The following is a 17073-nucleotide window of genomic DNA, read 5'->3' on the forward strand; positions in this document are numbered from 1 at the left end:
TGTCGCCCACCCAAGCGACTTCTGAGACTTGGTTTGACTCCTCCCAGAGCCTCCACAGCAGCTCCTTCTGTATCTGAGACCTGGAAAGATAAACGTGTCTTTCATTTATCCCTCTATTACAGGATTAGGAATACACATGGCCTTAACCATCTTCCCTTTACCCTTTTCTTAACTAATTTTACGCTGATTTCAACTAATTCTGGTTTATGACCTTAGTATGGAATATTGACTCCCTTTTCAGTCATCCAAAATTTCTAGCTTCAAGCAGTCTACTTCTAATGTAAACGACAGATGGTTCAACAAAAGTATCCCATACAGCATGACTCACAATAATGGCCAAGATGCTGCTGGAGCTACTACTTGGGGTGAGCAAGTGGAGGGCAGAGACGGGCGACAGGTGCCATGTCTGAGGTATCCCTGCACTGCATATGGGCAGGGATGGGCAATGACCCGAGCCAGCGTCTTCTGCCATTAGAGAGAGCTACTGGGGAAGACACACTCTTGACCTTGAGGTCAGGATATCAGAGATCGAGAACAAGCTCTACTGTCCCTGTTGGAGCCCCAGACTTCTTGTCACATCAGTCAACAAAGTCCCTCTTGTTGTAACTAGTTTTATGTGTGCCTTGCACACACACCACTCTATACACTTGTTTTGCCTGCTGCATCCTTCACCACTACATGCTTTCTCCACTTCCCCACCTCATTCCCACTCCCTATTGAGCTTCTAGCAAGCAAGCAGTGGGTACAAGGAAGAAGAGAAAAAGACCAATGCAGTTCACCTGCTACTAGGAAACATATCCAGGAAGTCACCCTTGGGAAAGTGATGAAGAAATAGATTGTAAAACAGCCAAAAAGAGACAGGGGGGAATCAAAGTACTCACAGTTACCACTGAGTTGTATCTAAAACAATGTTATTTCACACTGTTCTGACGTGACGATAATCAGAAATACATTTTATCATATACACAACATATAAAGTCAAAGTTTTTATGAAATACCTTTGAATGGGTGACAACCTTTGATGCTTACATTTTTTCCTTATAAGGTGGTTCCAACCTACTAAATTCATTTCATTACCCATCATTTGAAAAACACAGATAATACAAAAATAACTATTTTCTCTTAAAATCTAGATTCTGGTCCAAGTTTTTGGCACAAGAATTATTATTCCATTTCACATATGAGAAACTGAGGCTTGGGAGGGCACGGAACCAGCTGAGAGCAGGCAGTGTGCCCCACAGCGCCCACCCTCACCCCGGGCCGGCAGGTTCCACACTCCATGCAGCAATCCTGTTTCAACATTCCCGTGAAATACGTTTCCTCAAACACATGGAAAGTGTTTCACGTATAAAATCCCCAAATTTATCCCACTTTGTTCCCTTTCTTTTACACAAAACAAAACCTCAAAGGCCAAATTGCCCACAGGCATGTATGTGTCACTGCCTGGGGTAGGACAACTGGGGACATTTGCCACACATAAAGACACAGAAATTAACTAATTCTTATTTCTGGAAATTACACAATACCAAGCCCAACACCTCTCCCCTGGCACTGCTTCCACAGTCTTTGGACAGAACAGCAGCTAAGAACAAATAATAAGTTCCAGCCTTAAGTGGACACCAAGACCAGGAAGGTGACTTCACGCAGTGAGGCCTGGACAGAGGGTAGAGCAAAGTATGCACCCCCCCCCATCACCACTAAAACACAATAGAGACCAGAGGCTCCCTTTCTCCCCCCAATCTGAATATAATAAAGATGTGAGGTCCCCGCCCCCATGCTTAAGCATACAAAACTCGTATCACAAGTAAGGAAACTGAGGTTGAGGGAAGCTTATGTAACTTGCCTGAGGTCAGGCCAGAAGGGCCAGAGCCCTGACAGTGGACTCCACAGATCTCCCTTTGCCATAGCCCCAAGTCCTGGAATTTCCTACATTGGGCAGAACAGGCCAACACTTGTCAAGGAAAAGATCACAAGAAGAGCCTCTATCTAGGGTGAACCAAAAGTCTTTACTTGTATGTCACAGATCAAAAAGAAATGGCATATTCATTCAAGTACTCTCAATTGGTGGTTAAATGCTCAGATCTGACCAATCTCTTAAAGAAATATGTTCTCCGATTGTGTTTAACACAAAAGGAATTCCACATGGAACTGGATCTGAATGGCTCCTAGTAATGGCAACTGGCATGGACTGGTTCTTCCGGTCAACAGGCCCCAAGTCCATCAACCTCCCAGCCAGGAACTCCACTTTCCTGGCTCATCCAGCTGCCTTGCCTCCCTCCCAGAGAGGCCCTGAATTGTGACACAAACCTTCCTGGAGACCCGAATCCTTTCACCAAGCCAAGATGTCAACACAATTCAAATGAAGGCCAAAGGTGGTAGGAAGGTCCAGGGTGTGCTAGTGCACCGGGAAAACCTCGGTCCGGCAGCAACTTCCGCCACCCTTTGCTCATATAACCAGGTTTTAATGAAACAGACAAGTTACAGTTTAGGCCTGAGAACACACAGGCCACCTTCCCCTGCTGATCGTTTCCCCAAACTGTTCCCAGAGTCGAAGCCCCCAGAGCTGCCTGCACTGCCACCAATCCCAATCCATTATCACCACTTTTAATCTCATTATCAGATTTAAAAACAAATCTCACTTAAAAACAACCCCAACCCCACTTTAAAGCACCTCCTCCATTGGTCTCGACTTTCAGCTCACTTTGAGGAAGACACACATAGAGGGGTTCTGGGAAGGCACCTAGCCCATCTTGGTGTCGTCCTCTAGTGATACTTGGTGACATGCGCCAGCTACCTAGTCTCTCTTCAATTCTTCACCATGGTCAATGACAGCAAATAGCTAACCTTGAGAAGTCACTGCCTCATTTTATCCTCAGCTGAAAGATTCATAAGTGAAGTCTGGGGAAGGTTGAGTGACAGACTGAAAGTCACAGAGCGGGCAGCAGGGCCAGGATTCAAACTGGGGTCTAACTGTGCTGCACTGGTGGTATCAGTCTGGAGCAGGCCAGCAAAAATAAGACAGGATTGGATGACAAGAAGTGGCTCAAGCCCTCGCCGTCACCCTCCCCAGAGCATTCAGATAACACGTAGGGTCAGGAATTCAGGAAACAAAGTCCAACTCTGGGCAGGAGAGAGTAGAAAAGTCAAAGAGCAAACAAGATCTTGAGACACTTCTGCTTCTTAGAGCCCTGAGAACACTCAAGATGACATTTTGTTTTTACACAATTGCTATTTGTCAGGGAAAATGTTAAAAACTTCACCCTTATAAACAAGACACTGTTAGGCTGTGATGAGAGAAATGGAAATTCATGGAACTTTTCTAGAGAATAAATTTGTATCAAGTTTTCAAAACTGCACACCCTTTCATCTAGCAAATTCCCTCTCTAAAACTGAAAAAAAAAAAAGAAAGCTTGAAAATCATGTCCAAAAATAGCATAATTAAACGATGGTACTTCATATGATAAAATATTAGGCAACCACTTACCATAGAGCATTTTGGAAACGTTCACCATGTAATTTTTGAAAACTTAAAGAAAACAATCCAATTTTGTTCCTCATATGTAGAAAAAGACTATGATAAAATGGTACAAGAGATATTTCTTAACATTTAACATCATCTTAACATTCTGTGTTTCCCAAATTCTTTAAAATGACCATGCATAACTATGTATGGTGCCGGGTAGGTCCTAGAGTTATCCGGGAATCACTTCACAAATTACATAAATCTCTAACCACTATGCTATACACCTGAAACTAACATAAAATAATACTGAATGTCAACTGTAATTGAAAAATAAAGAGGAAAAGAAAAAAATAACCATATACTACTTTTGTTTAAAAAAAAAACCAAAACCCTTAAAATCTCATTTTCAAATGATGTGGACCAACCAGTGCTATTCCCTTTCAGGGTCTGGTCAAGAATGGGAGAGATGGCTGCTTTGCCCTAACTCTGACACTGGACTCACTCTTCATATATTTCTTTAGAATGGAACACATGCCATGATTTGCTTTGGGACATGTGGGTGCAGTTTAATCACTTGTAGCCTGTTTAGATTGAAAAAAAAATTAGATGTTTTTAAAATCACTTTTTACAATAGTAGTACAAGTTTGGGGTGAATTTTCTAGACCATCTTCTGTGCCTCATTAGCATTCCAAACTGTTTTCTAACAATGCAAAATTTAAAAAAAAAAACACAAACAGGGATCACATCATGCAGTCTATACTACATATCAACATGCTGACATCCTTGCACTTTCATTTCCTCATTCTTTTAAATAGCCACACCATATGCCATTAAGCTTTTCTTTTAAACCCTCTATGCAAGCACTAAAAAATCAATGCAGTTTAAAAAAAAATCATTGCCTAATTACCTCAACCTAGCAATTCCACTCCTAGGCACCTACCCAAATACATATGTCTACACAAAAACTTGTGTAAAAACGCTCCCCGCAGCATCATTCAGCAATACCCAAAAAGGAGAAACAACCCAAATACCCACCAACTGATTGCTGAATGGATAAACTGTGGCACTCACATCATGGAATATCATTCAGTCATAAAAGGACTGAAGTACTGATTCATGGTACAGCACAAACCCTGAAAACATACTGAGTGAAAGAAGCCAGATACAAAAGGTTGTATGTTGTACGATTCCTGAAATATCCAGAATAGGCAAATTTGCAGAGATAGAGAAAATCAGTAGTTGCCAGGGGTTGTGGAGATGGAGAGTGACTGTTAATGGATAGGGGTTTCTTTTTGAGACGAAAATGTTGTAAAATTGGTTGTGGTGATGGTTCCAGAACTGAATATACTAAAAACCATTGAATTGTACACTTTAAATTGGTGAACTGTACCGTGTGTAAATTACATCTCAATGAATCTGTTATAAAAAACAAAAAAATGTTCGATACGATTTTATAAGTGTAATGCTCAAATTATACATAACTTATACATAATGTTTGGAGAATGATTACATTAATAAAGAATATATGTACCAAATAAAAGTTATTGTGTAAGTATCTTGTCTTTCCTCGTACATAGTAAGAGCTCAGGAACTAAACTGTTGAGATGGATTGGCCAATCACATACACATACAGTCAGAATATTAAAAAGTGCTCAATGTTTCAAAAAAAAAATCATTTTTTTTACTGACAATATGAGATTCACATAGAAAAATGCTACCCTTACATGTTTATTATCAAGCATTTCATCTCCCTCTTAAAATACTTTTTTCCCAGGTCAGGGTTGAACCAGAGCCCAAACCCGCTCACCACATTTCAAACTGCTAACTAAGTGGGAAATGTACAGTAGACAGTGCACAGAAGCAACTGCAAGCCATGTTGCTTGGACTAATAAGTCACTGCAATTTCTAGAGACCTTAACGTTATCTTAAAATTCATTCTTTGTAAGCGACTACCTAAACAATTACGTCCACTGTTAACAATATTTTATTAACTTAAGAGGAATTATTTGCATTTGGTATTACGGACATGCCAATTCTTGTTCAGTTATTTCTCCACTTTATTCAATCAAAGAATATTTTTGGAGCTCTTCTAGGTGCTGAGAACACAACAGAGAATTAAAATAGGCAAAGCCAATCAAACAAAACCCTGCCCTCATGGAAATGACACTCTAGTAAAAAGAAATTAATTAAAGGAATTTTTTTTTTACAAATTCATGTCTTATGAATTAAATGTCAGCATCAACAAGGAATCCCCACAATCCCTGCCTTGAGAATGTCTTTTCTAAACACCAAAACCCACCGATTTATAAAACATTAGCAGTTCACAATGACAAGCTTTTCCTTCCTTTTTATAGATTTGCCAAGAACATAAAGACAAACATGATCTACAAGTTTATTCAAAATAAAAAACCGAAAACACTACATACAATTCTGACACGCGATAACAATGGGTTGTCAGAAGATTTAACAGCCCAGTCTTCAAATCACTGAGGCACCAAATGGTTTTTGCTTTCAATTAAAAAACTTCAATCTCCCTCTAGAATCTGTACATCCCAAGGCATTCAATAACCTGAATTGTGTAACACAAAAATATTGCATCCCCTACCTTCAAAAGCAAAAGTGCAATTTAGTACAAAGATCACAACTACTGGCTCAAAAAGATAACTTTTGGAAACAAAGTCTAAATTCCTCTAAACAATTCAATAATTTAGTGGAAATTTTACTGAAATTTTTACAAAGTGGCCAACGACTCTCTTGCAACTCTTAGGTAATTTTTCCCCCTCCTCATTACCATCCAAGCTAGGGAAGCTAGCTATATTGGCACCCCAGAACAGCCAACCTATCCTTAAAATGCAGCCACTTTCATGTGCAAGCAAAGTTCCTTATTTTCAGCAATTTGTCGGGGGCTGAATTCTAGCAAGATAAACCCAGGTTGGCTCACCTTCTTCCCGGTGAGACTTAACTAAAACTATCTTAACAGACTTACATGTATCTACTCCACAGCCTTAGCCCTTAGATACTATGTTTCCTACCAAGTAAAGGGTATGATGGATAATAAGGGATACATTCTGTTTCAGATCAGGCTTTTCCTCCTCGATTTGATCAACGGAAACCATCTGAGAGGTTTATCTTCCCCACGTTGGAGCTTTTGGGGAGGAGAGGTTGGTTATCTACAATGCTCTGCGGGAAAGATAATCCCCAACCAAACCAAAAGAATGTTTTATTATTGACAAGGTCCTAAAACGGACTGTGCTATCCCAAACCTTCCTGAATTGAAAACACATTCATAACTCCTGTAGAGTAACGCTTTCTTTACAATTTCCAAGGACTACAAAATCCAAGGACTAACAATTTAATGAACTTGACAGCCTCATTCATAAAAATCTCCCAACCATTCTTACAGCAAAGAGCCACTGGCTCAGAGGTACGCTGTGATTTGGTTTTTGTAAACAGGGACAGCTAAAGCCCTCTCCAAGGTAAGCAAAGACACTTCAACTGTCGTAAGGCAGTCTCGGTGAAGTCACTTCTTGCATCCAACACACGTGAAAATGAACCCAAAGACCAAGACCATAAACCTCAGTAGGCTGCACATTTAATGAGTAAGCAAGTAAATAAAAACACTTCAAAAAATAACGTGTGGTCTTGAGTAAAAGGTAAGTCCGCCACTCTAGAAAAGACACATGATTCATCACCGGCCTGCACAGGAGTATTTCTACTGTCCACTACACCGAAGTGAGATTTCCCATCTTCGTCCCCCGGGCCTTGGGGGAGTCGCAGTCGGGTGAAGTTGTGCTATTTCCGCTTTTTTTGGGGGGGTCATTTTATTTCGCTGAATCACTACTCCCCCACAACCACACCCCAAAACACCACCCCGCACATCGCAAATAGGAGACCGTGGCAAGGACGCCAAGCGAGCACCCACCGAGCAAAACAAAGCACCCAGCGAGGGGCTGCCAAGCTGGGAGAAGGTGGGTAAAGAAAGCCAGGCTCGCTGCCCCCAGGCGCCTGACTCCGGGCAGGCGTGCAGCGGCAGCCTCCTCCTGGGGACAAGCAGCGTTCTCCGCAGAGCTCCGGGGACGCCCGGGAAGGTGAGGAAATGAGGGCGGAGGCGCGCTGCTCCGGCCCGGGCAGGACCGAGGCGCCGGGGAGGAGGGAGAGCGCGCCGGGCCCAGCCCACGTGAGCGGCCGGGCTGAGGCCGAAACCGCCCCGGGGACAGCGACGCCACCACCACCACGCCAGGCCGGGACTTACCCAGACCGGGCGCGCCGCGGGCCCCGCAGCGGCCGCTTCCTCCTCCTCCTCCTCCTCCTCCTCACTTGACAAAATGGCGGCGGCAGGAAGTGCCGGGCGCCTCGGCCCGCCCTCCGCCCGCCCCCGGCCGCCCGCCCCGCCGCGGCGCCCGCGCCCCCCGCCCGCGCCCCCGCCCCGAGCCCGGGGACGACCGCGCCAACAGCGGGGCGGACGAGCGAGAGGCCCTACGCTCCGACGCCAACGCCCCGGCGCGAGCGGGCGGCGCGGGGACGCGGGAGGCCCGCAGGCCCGAGCCCGCGTCGCCCCGGCCTCTCCGCCCCCGTGCGGCGCCGATGGCGTCGGAGCTGGCGCACCGGCCCCATTACGCAATGCAGGTGACGCGGGCCGTGCCGCGGGCCCCCTCCGGCCACCCCGTGCTGCCCGCCGCCCCGAAGGGCACTGGTCCTCACCTGAGACGCTAGGCCGCACGCCGCCCCCGCTGGCCGCCCGCCGCCGCTGCCTCCTCGTCGGGCTGCTGTGTGACGCCGGGGCCCGCCCGCCGCGCCCACCGCTCCGCCGTGCTCACAGGCCCCGTTTACCCGCGGGCACCGCCGGCAGCCGCCACCGCCGCAGCCGCCGCTTCGGCTACTCGGCTGCGGGAGAGCAGAACAAACAGCCCTGCCGCCGCCGCCGCTGCCGCCGCCGCCGCCGCCGCCAGCGCACTGACGTCACCGCGCACGCTGCGCGCGCGGCTCCGTTCCGCCGCCGCCGCCCGGCGTGCGCGCCCCCTAGATCGTGCCCAGCGCGAGCGAGCTCGGGAGAGCGGCGGTCGCCAGGTAACTGTGCGAGGCGGGCTCCCGGGGCCGGGGGTACCCTGCAGACCGAGAGAGGGGATCCCACAGACTGAGGGGCGGGACCCGGCAGACCGAAGGAGGGGACCCCGCAGACCGAAGAAGACGATCCCTTAGACGGCAAGAGGGGACCCCGCAGACCGAGCGAGGGAACTCCTCAGACGGACTGGGACCCCGCAGGCCGAAGGAGAGGATTCCTCAGACTCCGCTTAGACCGAGAGAGGGGACCCCACAGACTGAGGGAGGGGACCAAGGAGAGATTATTGAAAGCTGCGCCTGAGGGAAAAGAACCAAAGGCGGAGGGAGACGTCCAAAACTTAAGACGGCTCTGATGATTGACCCTCAAAGAGAGAAAGGACGGATTCCCACAGACTGACGGCAGAGGCCGAGGGAGAGACTCCTGTCTGAGGGAGGCCGCGCCTGCTGGAAGGAGTGGAGGTGATGTCGGGCCGCTAAGGCGAGAGAGCTGCGATGGGGGCCTGGGGCCGGGGTGCGGGAAAGGGAGAGCAAGGCCGAGGTGGCATCTTTCTTGGCGAGCTCGGCTAAGATGTAAAGACTGGAAGGTGCTGGGCTCCGGGCCTAGCGCACTCTCCCTCCCGTTGTCCCCCGGCTGACCTTCTTGTCCTTAAATCCATAAAACGAAATTAGGCTCAGGTCACTTGCAGTTTAAAATGATTCTGCGAAATTTTTCAAAGGGGAAACATAACCTCCTTTCCCTTTTGCTCTTAATTTACTCTTAGAATTTTAAGTCTCATATTTTAAAACTAGCTCATTCAAGTTATTCTAAAAATTCTAAGTAATGAAAAATGTTCTGATAGCCCTTTCTTTCAGGATATAGTGATACACTAGGAGAGCAGTCAATAGTTTTGTCTCGATTATGGTATTTGCTCACTTTTCACCAAGCGCAATAACCGATCACTGATGAGTACTGGGCAGAGTAAAGACTTAATTTTACCCTTTAACAAAAGATGGGATAACAAATTATTAAGTGCAAGAAATAAAGGTGGTAATGGTAATTGGTTCATTAGTAAGCTTCTTCTAATTCTGTATATATTACAGAATATTGAAACTTGTGAATATCTCTGGCTCCTAATTTTGCACGCTCAGCAATTTGCAGAAGATGATTGGAAATGGAAAAACAGGAAGGTCCACAGGGCTAAGTGAATATGGGATAACAACTTTTTCGTTTTCCTGTTCCACCTTTCTTCTGCCTCCCCCCAACCCCCGCCCCCACTCCAGTTCAAGTCGTCATCGTGTCTCAGTCTACTTGTGTAAAGCATAGCTCCCTGGCCCATGGGATAACAACTTTGAAGGAAACCAGAATATCCATTTTAAACTGCCCTTTCAGCCACAGTCGTCTTGTTGCATTATCCACTTAATTTATTGTTGTTGCAGACAACAAATGTCTTTGGGAGTAATTTGGAGCTCTCAGTTTTCAAGTTACATAATAAAATCTCTGCTTTGACTCTATAGAGTCACACTTCAACATCTACCTTGATTTACTGGATCCAACTGGAGGGCTTTTTGGCTATTGGTAGAAATCAAATCCAACCTGAAGAGAATATGCATGCTGTAAAGGGAGTTCCAAAAGCTGTCTTCAGAAATCTTTTAGGATAACAATGTCTCATTCTTTATGTCTTCTGTAGTGTATAGCCTAACTCCTCATAGGTAGCTCAAATTCAAAAAATGTCTATCCAATTGAACAATAGTCTCATTACTTAATGGTTCACATTTTGAATAAGCTATTTTTCACTTTCTTTTGTTATTACTGTGTTTGCAATACTAAAAACCCACAAGAGATTAATAAAAATATTAAGGAATGAAATATATAGTAGTACTAAAATAATTCTGACTGGTATTTTTTTTTTAATACAGTAATACATGAAACCATTTTAATTGAACAATACTAAAAAATAGAGAGGAAAAATAAAGCTTCCCCCCTCCCGCTCCCCTAACAGAATAACCACTGTTATCATTTTGATGTGTTTATACCTGTGCTATCTGATAGCCACTGGCCACATGCAGTTGAGTGCTTGAAATGTAGCTGGCTCAAATTGAGATGTGCTGCAGGTGTAAAATGCACATTGCATGTCAAAGATTTAGTATGAAAAAACATGTAAAACCTCATTAACTTTTTATATTGAGTTTACATATAATCATAATCATGTTGAAATATTTATCTATATATATATAGGGTTATATAGAGAGAGTTAAATAGAATATATTATTAAACTTAATTTTAACCTGTTTTTTTTAATGCAGCTCCTAGAAAATACAAAATTACATACATGGTTTGCAATATATTTCTATTGGATAGCACTGGTGTAGACTTTTGAGTCTATGCAACAATACGTATCCACATATAGAAATGGTTGTGTTATAAAATAAAGGGATCATTCCATATCTGTTCATTTGTAACATGTTCTTTTTCGTTTAATACATCTTGGAAGTCATCCCACATGGATACTTGGAGATCTGCCTAATTGGGAGATAATGTGGAGATAACATAGGATATGGTATGGGTATATCCTAATTCATTTATTCTCCTATTTATATTTATTTCATTTCCAGTTTTTCCATCATCATAATCAATATTACAATGAATATCCTTATACGTTTCTCATTCTCTTTTCATACATGCCAGGAATTTTCCAAATTCAAAAAATTACATAGTGTTTTCTTAAAAGCAAGGGTAAATCTATATAGCACGATCAACTTTGGAAAAGCTGGAGGTGTTTGATTTGTAATGGCATGAATCCATGCCTACTGTCCAGTGAGAATTTGCCCATGAGGTTACATTCTGGAATTTATCGTTTGCTCCTAGAGATGTTGAGTGCCTCACACAAGATCACACATTTATACACTTTAGAACTCAGATCTCCTGCCTCCATGAAGACTGCCTTCCTTTTTTCTATAGCCCAGGAATTGACAAATTTTTTCTGTAAAGAGTCAGGCAGTGAATATTTTAGGCTTTGTGGGCCATACAGTCTCTATAACATAGCCAGTCTTGGTAGCAGTTGGTTACAGTTAATCAGCCAATATTGATACATTATTATTAACTAAACTCAATAGTTTACATTAGGGTTCACTCTGTGTTGTATGCTCTATGGGCTTTGACAAATGTGTAATGACATGTATCCACCGTTATGCTTGCCAATTTTTAACACAGACTAGCTAGGAACAAACATAAGCTTCAGAGTAAAGCATTACAATTCTGTCAGCTACAAACAGGTACAAGATGGCCCTAAGTCTCTGGTCCTTCATTAATTTGTATTTTGCTATGTTTTGCTTAGTTTTGAAGTGATTTACAAACATCATTCACTGTCACACTCAAAATAATGAGATTGCTGGAAAACCTAGTGGAATGTACAATGAAGAGCCGTACGATTGCCGTAATAAAAGGAAGTGATTGTAAAAGTTTCAGAGTGAAAAGAAAATGCAAATGGGATAAAGTGCTTAGGAGGAAGGAGTGTGGAGGTCAAAGAAGGAATGATAGTGGGAACTCTCATTTGATTCAGCCATTTTAGAAAATGCTCATCGTTTGGGTCATTTTAGAAAACAGTTTGGCCTCTTCTGGTGAAGTGGAACTCTGAATACTGTATGGCCCACTAATTCCAATCTCACAGAAACTTGCTGACATACTTAGGGTTCAGAATAGCACTGTTCCTAAGAGCCCCCACTGAAAACCCAAATGTCCATACATGGTAGAACGAATATAATGAAAATGAACAAACCACAGCCACACACAACATAGATAAATCTTACTAATGTAATAGGAAACCAAAGGAGCAAATCATATGTGCATATGTGATCATCCCTATTCGATGTAGATTTCTAAAACAGACAAAAATAGACGGAAGTTTTAGGGAAGTAAAACTATAAAGAATAATAAGCAAGTAAATACCACTGTTTACCTGAGAGGGTGATCAGGCAGGGATGAGGGTGAGTGTGGCCAGTTTCTGAGGTATAGCAGTATTTTATTTCTTTTTTCAAAATTTGTTTTTTTAAGTGTACAGTATTGTTAAGTGTAAGCAGAGTGTTGTATAGCAGGTCTCTAGAACGTTTTCATCTTACATGACAGAAAACTGTTCCGCTTCTTGACTGTGCATTAGCTTTGTAATTGTTCACTCTTATACATACCTATGCTTTATGAATATTTTTGTTATATTTCAATTTTTTAAGGAGAAAAAAGAATGAATCTTATACATAAGAAAAACTGTGCCTAAGAGCGAGGTGAATAGAAAAGGCTAATGATAAACTTGAAATAGACAAACTTCTGAATGTATGGTTAGGAAAAGAGCAGCATTGCAAGATAACTTCTAGTTTAAGACTCACACAGAAGGCTGGTGATTTGAAAGCTTAGAGGTTAAGCATGGTGAAGAGTGTTGCTGATAAAATTCCGTCACGAGCCACTGGTGATCCCAGAGGTTCAAGACCTCGTGGAATCATCACTGCATCAGAATGAGTGGCAATGGGCCAAGTGAGGCTGCTCTGGCTGCTAAAAAAGTTCCCCGTGTCATTTCTTGCCTTGATAGATAGGGAAGGATGCCTGATAGAACTTATTTCAGCCAGGACCCCATGATTAGGCCCATTTTAAAGCTTGGTATAAGGACCTAGTAACAGGACTGAAAGCGTAAATTTCTTTTGTCCCTTTCATCTTCCAGACAAATGGGCTCATGAAGCAGGCTCTTGTAATCGGGTATAAGAAGAGCATCTATTTCTCGATTTATTGTGTGGTAGGCAGCTTTCAAAGATGGCCCCCAATGATCCCTACCGCCTGGTATTCACACCATTCTGTAATCTCCCCTTGAGTGTGGACTGGACCTAGTGACTTATTGCTAATGAAAGAAATAATGGGAAGTCACTTTTCTGATTGCATTACATTTACAAAAGACTGTGACTTGAATCTGGCTGGACTCTGTCTTCTCAGCTTGCACATTTTGATAAAGCAAGCTGCCATGTAGGAGACACCCATGTGACAAGGAACTGAGGGTGGCTTCTGGTGAACAGCTGGCACGGAGCTAAAGCCTTCAGTCCAACAGCTGCAATGAGCCAAGTTCTGCCAACAACCACCTGAGCAACACTGAAAGTAGGTCCTTCCACAGCCATGCCTTCAGATGAGACCACAGCCTTGGCCAACACTTTGATTACAGCCTTATAATTCCAACTAAGGACCCAACTGAACCACACCTGAAATTACGCAATAATAAATGTTTTTATTTTAAGGCACTAACTTTTGGAGTAATTTGTTAAGCAGCAACAGATAACTGATACATCCTGGGACCAAATAATCCCCTTTCCCTAGGGAAGGCATATTTCAGCCTTATTGGGGTTGATGAATAGTGGTAAGTTCTTCCTTTTCCCAGAATATTCCCTTAGCTTCCTCTGGTTTTGCCATTGCTGAGCTAGACAAAATGTATTTCAAACATGGGAAAACTGTTGTGGTCTTAGTTCATTTGAGACGATTAGTATTGTTATCCTCACTGTCTTCCAGTGGGAAGGAATTAGGGACTTACGTCTCCCTAAGAAGGCTCCAGTTTTCCTTATGGGAACCATGGTAGTAAGGTAACGTTTCCTTACCTTCAAGTCAGTCCTTGGTCCCTGCGGGTTATCGCTAAAGAGTAATTCTTTCGAAGAGAATTTTATGGCAGCAAATAAGGGAAAATTGTGATGTATTTGTGAGCTCTCTATCTTCACTCCTATTTAGAGAACTGTTACCAAAGCATCAGAGAAACTAAAATCCCCAGGCATTTCCCATGGGGCAGGTTGAGGATTTGTCCTGAGTGGGTATCTTTGGGCAGGTTACTGAGCAAAGACATGATACATGTACCCACAATGCCTGGGCCTTGCAGGCACTAAATACCCAATGTGTTGACCTGTGTCTCCTAAATTTAGTTCCCCAAAGGAGATTTCATACAGGTACTTTATGTTCTTTGGTCAAAGAATCTAGCTTAAATGGATTGGCTGGAATTTTTTGGAGTATTTGCAGGAGCCTGGAAAATGGTCTTCCACACAAATTTAAATCGAATTCACAATTACGAGAAAGATTACTGAGAATATAAATAACTTTAAAACAAAATGATACAAGAATGCCAACATTGCACTAGAAGTTCTAGCCATAGCAATCAGATATAAAAGTCATCCATATAGGAAAGGAAGAAGTAAAACAATCTCTATTCACAGATGACATGATCTGATATACGGGAAATCCTAAAGAATCAACCAAAAAACTATCAGAGCTATTAAATTCAGCAAAGTTGCAAGATACAAGATCACAGAAAAATCATATGTATTTCTATACACTAGCAAAGGACAATCCAAAAATAAAATTAAGAAAACAATTCCATTTACAATAGCATCAAAGGAATAAAAAACTTAGGAATAAATTTAATAGAAATACAGAAGTTTCAGCAGAAATGCTGAAAACTATAAAACATTGCTTTAAAAAGAAGTTAAAGAAAACCTAAATAAGAGTTAAAGACAACTATGTTCATGAATTGGAATATTCTATCTTAATACTGTAAAGATGGCAATGCTCCCCAAATTGATCTATAGATTCAACATAATTCCAAATACTAGCTGGCTTCTTTGTAGAAATTGATAAACTGACCCTGAAAATACAGAAACTCAAGGGACCCAGAATAACCAAAACAATCTTGAGAAAGAGGAACAAAGAGGATTCACAACTTCCTGATTCCAAATCTTACTACAAAGCTACAGTGTGGTACTGGCATAAAGATGGCTATGCAGAACAATAGAGTCGAATTGAGAGTCCAGAAATAAACCCATGCGGCTGTGGTCAACTGACTTTTGACAAGGCTGCCACAGCTATTCAATGAGGAAAGAATAGTCTCTTTAACAAATGGTGCTGGGACAACGGGATATTCACACAGAATAGAATGAAGTTGGAACCTTATCTCACACCATATACAAAAATTCACTCAAAATGGACCATTAACCTAAATATCAGAGTTAAAACCTTAAATTAAGACTCTTAGAAGAAAACATAGGAGTAAATCTTCATTACCTTGGATTTGTAAATAATTTCTTACATCAAAAGTACAAGCAGCAAAAAACAATAAATTGGACTTGATCAAAAACAACTTCAAATTAAAGGGCACTATCAAGAGAGTGAAGACACGGGCGGCTGGATGGCTCAGTTGGTTAGAGCGCGAGCTCTGAGCGCTCGAGAACAAGGTTGCTGGGTTCAATTTCCACATGGGCCAATGAGCTGCACCCTCCACAACTAGACTGAAGACAATGAGTTGCCGCTGAGCTGCTGGAGGGGTGGCCAGATGGCTCAGTTGGTTAGAGAGCTAGCTCTCGAGAACAAGGTTGCCAGGTTCAATTCCCCCATGGGATGGTGGGCTGTGCCCCCTGCAACTAAGATTGAAAACGGTGACTGGACTTGGAGCTGATGGGCCCTGGAGAAACACACTGTTCTCCAATTTAAAAAAAAACCAAAAAACTGAATTTCAGATAAACCACCATTTTGAGAAAAAAAAAAAAGAGTGAAGGCAGCCCAGAGAATGAAAATTTTTTTTGCAAATCACATCTGGTAAGTGTCTAGTATCTAGAATATAAAAAAACCACACCTAAAATTTAACAAAAAGACAACCCAATTTAAAAACAAGCAAAGAACTTCAACAGACATCTCTCCAAAGATAAATAACCAGCAAGCCCATTAATGATGGCCAACACTATTAGTCATTAGGGGAATGCAAATCAAAACCACAGTAAGATACCACTTCACACCCACTAGGATGGCCAGAATCGAAAACATGGAAAATAAGTGTTAGTAAGGATGTGGAGGAATTGGAACCCTTGTATGTTACTGATGGGAACGTAAAATGGTGCCACTGTTGTGAAGGTCGGTAGTGCCTCAAAAATTTAAACAGAATTACCATCTGACCCAATAATTCCACTCGTAGGTATGTACCCAAGAGGACTGAAAACAGGTACTCAGATAGTGTTCAGTGTTCCTAGAAGCGCTATTCACAGTAGTCAAAAGGTGGAAACAACTCCAATATCCATTATTGGATGACTGCATAAACAGATGTAGCATGTACATACAATATTCCTCAGCCATAAAAAGGAATGAAGTGCTGATACCTGCTGTAACGTGGAGGAACTCAAAAACTTATGCTGAGTGAAAGAAGCCAGACTGAAAAGGTCACGTGTAGTTCCCCTTATAGGAAATATCCAAAATAACCCCCGGGACAGAAAGCAGATTAGTGGCTGTCTTTCAGGGTGGGGGGGTGGCAATGGGAAGTGACAACGAACTGGTAAGGGTTTCCTTTTAGGGGGAGGAAAATGTCACGGACCAGTTATAGGTCATGCGGCTGCACAATATTGTGTGTACACCAAATACCATTGTATTGTCCACTTTAAAATGGTTAATAGCTCATTTTATACGAATTTTTTTTAAAAAGTTACACTGAGCAAACCCCTTTTTCAATAGTGCCAACTGTTTATTTTCTCACTTAATTCTGATAGCCAAGCCCGTGAGAATGGCTCAGTTGCCCCCT

The 17073-nt window shown here is 42.7% G+C and overlaps 1 protein-coding gene across 4 annotated transcripts in view; it reads right to left on the minus strand.

Annotated features, from left to right (window-relative positions):
• Positions 1 to 8400, minus strand: part of BRD4 (bromodomain containing 4) — a 77619-nt gene extending 69219 nt beyond the window's left edge. For 2 of the 4 annotated variants that reach the window (XM_033134324.1, XM_033134325.1), the window contains exon 1: positions 8165 to 8399. The gene's annotated coding sequence lies outside the window, so the exon portion shown is untranslated. Of the gene's footprint in view, positions 1 to 7715; positions 7785 to 8164 lie in introns of those variants that run through there. The other 2 variants (XM_033134321.1, XM_033134322.1) reach the window with 2 other exon arrangements.
• Positions 8401 to 17073: the final 8673 nt, after the last annotated feature.

Source organism: Rhinolophus ferrumequinum, chromosome 18, assembly GCF_004115265.2.
Source record: "Rhinolophus ferrumequinum isolate MPI-CBG mRhiFer1 chromosome 18, mRhiFer1_v1.p, whole genome shotgun sequence".
In the NCBI taxonomy this organism is placed as follows: Eukaryota; Metazoa; Chordata; class Mammalia; order Chiroptera; family Rhinolophidae; genus Rhinolophus; species Rhinolophus ferrumequinum.